The 9484-nt window shown below is 38.0% G+C and overlaps 1 protein-coding gene across 1 annotated transcript in view; it reads right to left on the minus strand.

Annotated features, from left to right (window-relative positions):
* The window catches only part of MOCOS (molybdenum cofactor sulfurase), a 184091-nt gene that overhangs the window by 142190 nt on the left and 32417 nt on the right, over window positions 1-9484 (minus strand). The gene's annotated exons all lie outside the window — the stretch shown is intronic.

The raw sequence follows: 9484 nt of genomic DNA on the forward strand, positions 1-9484 counted from the left end.
TCCCCCTGTTTCCCCCCATTTGGCCGCTACTACAAAAAACTCCTGCAGCAACAGCAATCACTTCAAATCCTGTCTATTTTTCACTGGAAGCAGCAGATGTACCCATAACACTTCACTAAAGTTAGAAAGGGAGGGTTGACATGACATATCTGTACTACAAGTGCACTGCAGGTTTATTGGGTACTTAAGCCTTGGTAAGGAGAGTATTTAAGCATGTCTTTAACTCTCAATGTTTACCCATTGTTTTCAATTTGTCTGCAATTACACACATGCCTAAAAACCTTCTTGAACAGAGACATTACACAGTAAATTTCTCATATTCATCCTTCTTCTTCAACCCCCACAAATTATTCAAATGCCATAAATGTCATAACAATTTTATAAGCTATTCAACAGTTCTTTATTCAATGTTGAGCCATACTGTCTATTTTTGTTTAACCACAGAGTCAAGCAGAAAAATGAAAGTAGACTGCCCTCTTACTGCTTGTAGGCTGGTAGAACAGGGGGAGATGTTGAGCAGACTTGTAACGGTTTTTAGCATAGCCTTTTTTGATTCTTTTTTCACATGAATGTCCTGTTCTGGAGGTCTCTAAGAAAGAGATTCTAGATAAAGAGAGCTACTTTGTTTATAATATTTCATCAAGCTGCAGTGCAGATGTCATCAAATGTCTCTGTGCCTACACATTTCTTTAAACATTTTGTAAGTTTCAAGGTTAATTTTTATCAAAATAACTCCACATACCAAATAATAATAATAGTAGTAATAATAGTAATAATAATATTAAGTACTAGTACTAGTAGTAATGAAAGATTGCAATTAATATTTTTCATATTATTGCACTTTTAGTGCAAATTTTAGCAAATCTGTAACTGTTTCCATTGCCTTCATGCTTCACCTAACACGATGGTGAGATTAAAAGATAAGGACTGAGCTTAAAAAAAAAAAATCCCCAAAACTATCTCCTGAAATCTCAGTTCCTCTTACCATGAACTGGTAGTACAGAGACACACTTGGTCGTTGTTGTTTAATTATTTACATTCTTTTACTACACAAGAAGCTCTGCTCACCCACAGGATGCCACTGTGAGAGATGCTGTATTCGCACAGAACCAACTACATTCCCCAAGGAACTTCAGGATGGCTCTGACTGCCTTCTGAAAGCCTGCAGAATTGGCAAGGTTTACAGCACAGCCTTGAAAAACACTTTACAACCAGGCAGAATGCACAAAGCAAAATCAAACAGAAAATTTGTTTTGCTTAGATACACATCTGTGTGCACGCACAGACAAAGACAAAACCCCTTTATGCTAGGAAAAAAGACATGTAAATAAAAAGAAAATTACTCCAGAATAGTTGTAAAGCTTTACAAGATCTTTAAAATTATGCAAAGGAACAGAGCTTCTATGTGCTCCCCAGACAAAGCTAATTGACTGTCGATTTAAGAGAAAGAAAAAACCTTACAGTCTTGTGATATCTGCTTTATTCAGTGCATAAGACTTCATATGGGCATATGGAGACCATTTGTGACTTTATTGTCCTTATTGTTCTCATGAGGATTAAACTTATTTTGATTCTCAGATATTGCTCAGCCACATTACAAAGGAAGAAAAAAATACACATCTGCCACAAGGTTGCATTCCTTTACGATCAACAGAGGTACTGTTATTTTACTCTGAACGAGAAACTAAAGAGAAGTTTGCTTTTAAGTCACGATACATAAAAGGTTTAGGTAAACCTAAAAAGGTTTATATTTTGTACAATAACTCAATAAGCATTTTTACTTATTATATTGAGTAACAACTGAACCATCAGGGAATTCAGTAACTTAGGAGGTTTTTTTCTCCCCTTGATCTCTCTTTTCCCTTTTTGCTTCTGCAGAGTACTTGGTATCTGATGCTCAGAAACCAAGGTCAGAAAAGCACAAGCATTCTTGTTGTGTTCTTGTACATTTCCTGGTGCTCTTGTGCAACCACTGCTCTCTGCAGCAATCAAAGTACGCTACACTTTGATCCTTTGCTATTCTTGGAAAGCTACAGGCTGAGGCCCTTACACGAACTAAACTCTTTGCCATTTCTCTGTATGGGTGGTAACATTTCGACATTTACATGATTAAGTGTCATATCTCAGACATTAGAAACTGACACTCTTGCTAGCAATTCCACTAAATTTTTGCCAAATAAAGACTGCTAAGATAAGAAAATGTTGATGAGTGTGAACATTTCTTTCTCTAAAGCTTGTCCCAAACACATTACCAGCATTATTAAAATTCAATCATTTCTTTCAATAAAGTCTTTTGAAGAGAAATAAATAAATAAACAAACCAACCAATAAATAAATTTATCCCACTTTGAATCCTTCTGAGCTTTAGCTAAACTGCATTTACACAACCTACTATAATGTCCCAAGGCATCTGTCCACACGGACAAAATATCTAATGTAACACATTTCCCTTTGCATGCTCCTCTCTGACACCCGTCTCCCATTCCCTGTTAGCTCAAATTCTACTGCAAGAAACAGTTTCTCCTTTTGTCACTTTGACCAACTCACTGCCCCCAACTTGCTCTCCCCATCTCAACTGAACCAAAAAGGGAATTTGTTCTCCACTGCCAAGGTTTTGACTCTTGACTCTTGTGCCACGAACCTCACCACTTATGCATTTTCAAAAAAGCTTGTAGCAAGTATCCACTAGCAGAATATCCATTTATGGTTATTTGATTACAAGTCTCCCTTGTTGCATTCCACCCCCACTACCCTCCAGAATAAATTTTCTTTCAACAAGTGGGGCCCTTCCACTGTTACTTCTCATGTTGATCTCTCTTTTCCGCTGGGTCAGCTATGCTCCCTTAAACATCTGGGCCCACCTGCAGTTCCTGCTCTTAAACCTAGATAATAAATTTTCCAGGAGAGAGAATACCTTCCCCCGACACTACCTAACACATCAAGTACAATAGTATGCATCAGGTATTTTATGCACTATCAGAGCACAAAGAAAAGGAGAAGTATGGTAAACATTTGTACCCTAAATGTTTGAATGCAATCCAAAATGCATACAAAACAGGAAGATTTTGGATTCCTGATTTGGTAGCACTTCTGAAATTTAGGCTTAAGTAACACAACTCTAGCACCTACTAATGCTGATAACAGTTTATCACATTCAACTGTCTTTTAATCAATAACTGACTATATTTTAAACTGATTTTACTTTAGGTGATAATTTTACTGAAATTACTCACCCAAGAAATCACATAGAGGATGTGTGAAAATGTAGATCTCCTCTCTTCAAATTACTACATTAAGCCTACTTCCATCAGCAGTACAATCTGAAATGTTTCACAATCAGCATGATGCTAAAGGGGTACTTATTAGTACCCATAAAGAAAATAAGACATTTTTATGTGAAAGTTACCTGGAGACCTATTTTTTAAACCATGAAACTTAGCAACATCTCTGCTCTCGATGTCAGAAAGCAAGCAAATATACTAATGGGCACAGCCAGAAACTATTAATATAAAATATTTTCAAAGAATTCAGCATTAATAAAACAGGAGTAACTGACCAAAAAAATCACACACAGACACACAGAAAGGAAAAGGTTCACTAAAGAAGCTTCATTTTGAGATTACGGTATAGTGGTTTCAAGTGATGTATTATTTTCTTTGGAAGTAAGAATTGTTACTGATAAAATGAAACATCCACAGGGAAAAAGAAGCTTACTAATGATAAATTATTGTTACAGAAAAGCAACCAGATTAAAAGAATACTCCGTTAAAGGATACACCTTTTTTTTTTTCTAATAACACCAAAATACCATCAGAATAAGCATGCTGCAGTACAGAAAACCTCATCTCTTCCAAGAAGCCTCTGAAATGCTAAACTATTATTTCTAGACACCAGATGTAATTAGAGTACAACCACTTTAAGTGCAGTCTAAACTGGATTAATCAATAATGCATCAACTCCATGCTCAAAATAGCAGGTCACTGTCACTGGGGATTAGCAGGTATCGCATCTGGGAAAATGTGAGCACAGAACATTTACAATTCACCAAATATATGACAGACCAAAGTACACAGCCTTTACAGATTCCAGGATCAGACACATCTAGCAGGAGAATAACGGAGCACTTTGTTGATGAGTGAGGCCAAGCAATTCTGCCAAGTGTAAGTAGTTAACCACCTCCTGCCACAGGGGCTTGGTTAGCTCTATAAAGTTTTAGTAATTGAGTAACATGCTCTTTCAGAAAAAGATATATATCCACAAAAGGGAATATGGACCAGCAGGATGCCATGACAGCCAAGAAGGCAAGCAGCATCCTGGGCTGGATTACCAGAAGCACAGCTCATCATTCTCCTCTATGAAGCAATCATCAGGAGCACTGCAGTTTCAGGCCTCCAGCGCAGGAAAGACAATGATCAAGTGCAGCTAATTCAGTGGATGGACATCAAGGTTGAGTACATGACCTGCAGGGCTTTTAGCCTCTGAAAGTGAAGACTTCAGGGGGATCTAACAGCACCCTTCCCTTACCTGTGAGGCGGTCATTAAGAAGACAGAGACAGGCTCTTCACAATGGTGTAGCATGAGGATGAGGTGGAAAAGATGTTAAATGAAATGAGAGAGGATCAAATTGGATAGAAGAAAAAGCTTTTGCCCTATGGGGACAGCAAAGCAATGAAACTTTGCCAAGAAGTATTATACGGACTGGGGTTCTTGGAGGTTTACAAATGAATATGGCTTTCAAGAACTGCAAGGCTTTCACCATGTACCAAACACCTTCTCCTTCTATTCCTAAGGTTCTCTACATTTAAAGCACAAGGGATGACTGATATCTTTGGCTGTTTTCTTTTGCACTTTACAAAAAAAAGAAAGCCAGAAGTAGAGCAAAAACGCCTCCCAAAGTAGATACTGCTTTCGTCTTTGCAAGTGTGAAAATAGGTTTGATATATGTCACACAACAAGAGAAATAAAAACAGTTAAGTCTTAAATAATTAAGAACTTTAAGTCTAGCTGCTAATTCCAATTGGATGTGCTTCTGGTTTTTTTTCAAAGCTGACAGTGCAAACCAAATATTTAGGTTACAAGAACATAAAACGAGTCAGAAATTAAAAACAACACCAAAAACCAAACACCCCCATGCTGTTTGTCTTTCTGTTCATGCAATTAAAAATAAAGCCTGCTAATAAAAAAAACCCGTGTTCTGAACAGCAGTTAAACACATACCTAGTTTTAAATGTAGGTGTGTGTCCCACTGAAGTAGAGACTTGAGATTTTAATGGATGCTTATGTGTTAGTCCAGACAGTAACAGATAAATGGAATTATCTTCTGGAATGGAGGCCTGACATTGTTTACCAGAAGGGAAGTTTAAGCTGGCTAAGAGCAGGTTATTAAAATCTGTCCATGTCTCTGTGGGTCTTTCTGGCATCTACCACCAGAGCTATCTGCAAGTCCTACATGAGAAAAGACAAGGCAGCAAAAAGGCCAGTGGCTCTAGCTTTCCAAACCAAAGCACTTAAAATCATAATCTACTTTTTGTTCACCTCTTTCCTTTCTGATGGCTTCAGCTCTGTCTGCAAAACATAAAATCCAAGGTAAAGGGTTTTCTATGGCCTGAGATTCATGTGTGAGTATATATATCTTCCTCAGTCAGTCCTTCAGAGGAAATATTGTTTTGAACAAATAGAACAATGAAGAAAATATGCTACTAATCCATATTTTGTACAATAGCTCTTCAGTGTATTTTTTTCTCAGTTTCCCAAATTTCTTTGTATCACCTTGGTGTATGAGTATTGTAAAAATTTGAATCCAAATAGAAAATGTGTGGTAGTTTTTGCATGTGCAAGATGAGGAGTTCTGATAGCAAATGAATTTTTAAATACAGATCATTACAGATTTGCAGAAGCCAGAAGAACTTGTCACTTTGTGTAGTTTGCAGGCAGATTAAAAGTTCACATCCTAATCAGTCTCTCAATTGAAATACAATTTTTACAGTTTTTAACAATTTTTCAAGGAAAAAGTGGATGTTTTTACTGCACTTTGCATAGCTTTCTGTGAAACAGCTTAGCAGTAGGCATGATTGACTGAATTGGCTTGTTGCTGCTTAAACAAACTAAGAATGAACTTTTGACTGATTTTAACTCCTAATACCACTCAAAAAAGTCCTGACTAATTATAGCTTTGCAAATGTAAAAAACCCTCATGCAGAGTTCTAAAGACATTAAGTTGCAGTCTTATGGCACTGATGGTTTATTGATTAGGCAAATGTCTTACACAGAAAAATGTATTTGTATGTAGGAGAGAGTCCTACAATAAATATTGTATGTTCTTTTAATATAAATAGGAGGGAAGCAGCCAAGAAAATAGCAAGCTATAGGAAGGAAAACTGTACAGGAGATGGCACACAAAAATATTTTGTGTAAAAAATGCCTAGAGCAAACACCACATATTATTAATCTCCATGTCACCTCCAGTTTACAGACTGTTATACAATCACTAGGAAAAAAAAAGCACTTTAATTAGGAAATCTACTTCTTATTTAAGGGATTCAACCAATGAAGTATTTACATGTGATTAAACATGTCGTTTTTCAGACTCATAAATTTTACTTAAGCTAAGGACTGCTCTTGATGGAAATCATGCAGGTCCAGCAAGTTAAGCACAAGCTGTTGGAAATAAACCCCACTGAAAACATCATTTGAGGGTGTGGCTTTGGTTTGCACAAGTAAGCAAGAGGCAGAGGGATTCTGCAAGCATCCTCATTATGAGGAGGATTTACGAAACAACTCCATTAGCACAGGGTAAGCTGTGTCTTCTGAGTTTCAAGGAGGTTTGACAGTTAGGAAGTCACGGAAGAAGACAGTTTAGCTGTACACATTTTCACATTTGGATCATACTATTTGCTTTTCATTAAGGAAGAAGTTTTTCAACACTTACAGAGCCATCTTGAGGTATGTGTTTATTTAAAAAGGTGCTGCTAATGCATCAAAAGTTTATATTAACAACAACATGGCCTGGAAAGTAACATGTTAAAAGTTTAAAATTATGAGGCCTTATTCCAGTTTTCTGCTGTGGCTTAACTATAATCAGCTATTTACCCATGTTTAACTAATTGGTAGTCCTATTCAGAAATGTCAGCAAGAAATATGATTACTTGAAAGGAATCACATTTGTATAACATTAAATCAACAGCTAATTAATGTAGCAAATAACCACTGCATTTTTATTATAATCATGTAATCATTCTAAGTGTAATGGTTACAGCAACAGTAAATTTTATTACACAGATATATCTCTGTTTTGATAATGTTGTTAAAACATAACTATCTGGCTGGCTGTTTCATGTATTAGAATATGCAAAAGCCTAATATCATGTTCTTCCACCTGTTTGGGTTATGATATTCATTTGTTTGAGCTTTAAGATGCACCCCTGAAATTATCATGAGCATTAGCTGATAAAGAAAGAGAACAAGACACATTAATGGAAGACAGAGTAATGCAGTGCCACAGCATGCTCATGCATAATGCAAACAGCCATTTATTTCCCTCAAGTAATAATAAAAAGGTACATAAAGATGCTAAGCTTTGCTATTGTGCCTGTAGAGCCCATTTTAGCACATGTATATGTAGCCAAGAGGCCTGGAAAACTTCCAGAGCAACCAAACAGGCCAAAAAATTACAAGTCCTAGTGAAAAATACCTTATCACATATAGGCCATCTTCTCCAAAAGAAGAAGCTATGGACTTGCCTCCCCATGGTACTGACCAGCACTGAGACCCATTGCACTCTCTGGTAAACCTCTTTTATTTGTCCAGAACATCAGTAACATCTAAACTCATGTCAAAACATCTCCATACCTCCAAGGTGCTCAGAACTGTGGGCATCTATACATTATGCCATTCATATCCAGAGGGATATACCATTCTCCCACTACTCACAGTGGTATTACGCACAATGGCCTCCCAAGCCAGAAAGAAAATGCAAATCAAAATTTCAGTCTGCCCATGTGTAGAAGCCTAGAAGATAAGAGGAATAATGTGCATGTCTCAAACACCAGTGGCCGGATACTTGTGGAGCCAAGGAAGGACTATTGGTACTAACACAGTGTGAAAAAGAACAGGATGTTACTGGATAGGGAGACCATATGGAGGTATGGCTGCACTTCTCTGGGACAAACATCCTTGTTCTGGATTCTGGAGACAAGCACAGCACAGTACAACGCAGGCGCAGGAATGAGGGTGAGAAGTGGACATGGACTGTCGACCAAAGGCAGACCCAGTAGGGGGGGATCAAGATCACCAAAGACCCCCCGAGGTCCTCCAACCCATTTCCAGAAAGGTGTAGAGGAATGGACATATCATTAGTGCATGATAGTTAATTTGCATAGAAAGCAAGACACTAATCTCCAGTTGAATGTGAGCAACCAGAGCACTTGTGTGGAATTCCAGCCACATCCTGGGCAGTACTATTAATAGCATGGATAGCAGCTCCAGTGGTTATTCCTATTGCCCAGCACTCAAAAAGATGTCAGGATTACTGCATCTAGTTTTGTGTCTTCAGCCTTTGTAAACTGCATTGAGTTCAACAGTGGCCCACTAAAATGGCCAGGAAGTTGAGGTATATGTCCTATGAAGAAAGACTGAAAGACAGAGTTTTCTCAGCCTGGAGGAGGTAGGCTTCAGATCTCATTACTGCCTTTATTAATTAAAGAGAGGGGAGTTATAGACAAAACAAAGCCAGACTCTTCTCAGACATACACAGTACAGAATAAGAGGCAACAATCACAGATGCAGCAGGAAAATTCTGATCAAACATGAAGAAGAAAGTCTTCCCCATGAGGACAGCCAACCACCACCAAAGGTTTCTCACAGAGGCTGTGTCATCCTTGGGGTTAACTCAAAACTCAACTGGACACAATCCTGAACAACCTAACCTAGCTTGGAAGGTAGCCCTGTTTGGTGACACAACCCACTCCAGAGGTCCCTTCCAAGCTGAATTATTGTATGACTCTATTTCCTAAGGGAAACTAGTCAAAATCATTATGAAATGCTATAAGGAGGTCGGATGTTGCTGCTCCTTTGTAGAAGAACAACTAAAACTGAACTGATGCTGGGGAGAAGAAGAAGGCTGTGTCAAAAATTTGGATTCACACAACATTTTTTTAAAAATGGCAGGAGAAAATATTCAAAGAGATGTTTGAGAATAAACAAGTTACAAAACCACAGTGGCCACAACAACAGAATGCCTGCCAACCAACTACTTCTGACTAGAAAAAAACTAAGAGGACTCAAGAGCCAAAGGAATGGGGGAGGCTTACAGAAAATCAGCTCCTTCTACGGCAAGGGCTTTAGAAGTCAATGGGGTCAGTTTAAAATCGATCCATTGTCACTTTATGGGCAGAGAGTGAAAAGACTGCTGGGTGGATATAATGTGATCACAGCCACTCAGTCCCGTGAGCAGCGTGAGGCTGCACTCTGCCACGGCTGGGAGCAG

The sequence above is a fragment of the Corvus brachyrhynchos genome, unplaced genomic scaffold (genome assembly GCF_000691975.1).
Source record: "Corvus brachyrhynchos isolate BGI_N302 unplaced genomic scaffold, ASM69197v1 scaffold7, whole genome shotgun sequence".
Taxonomy (NCBI): domain Eukaryota; kingdom Metazoa; phylum Chordata; class Aves; order Passeriformes; family Corvidae; genus Corvus; species Corvus brachyrhynchos.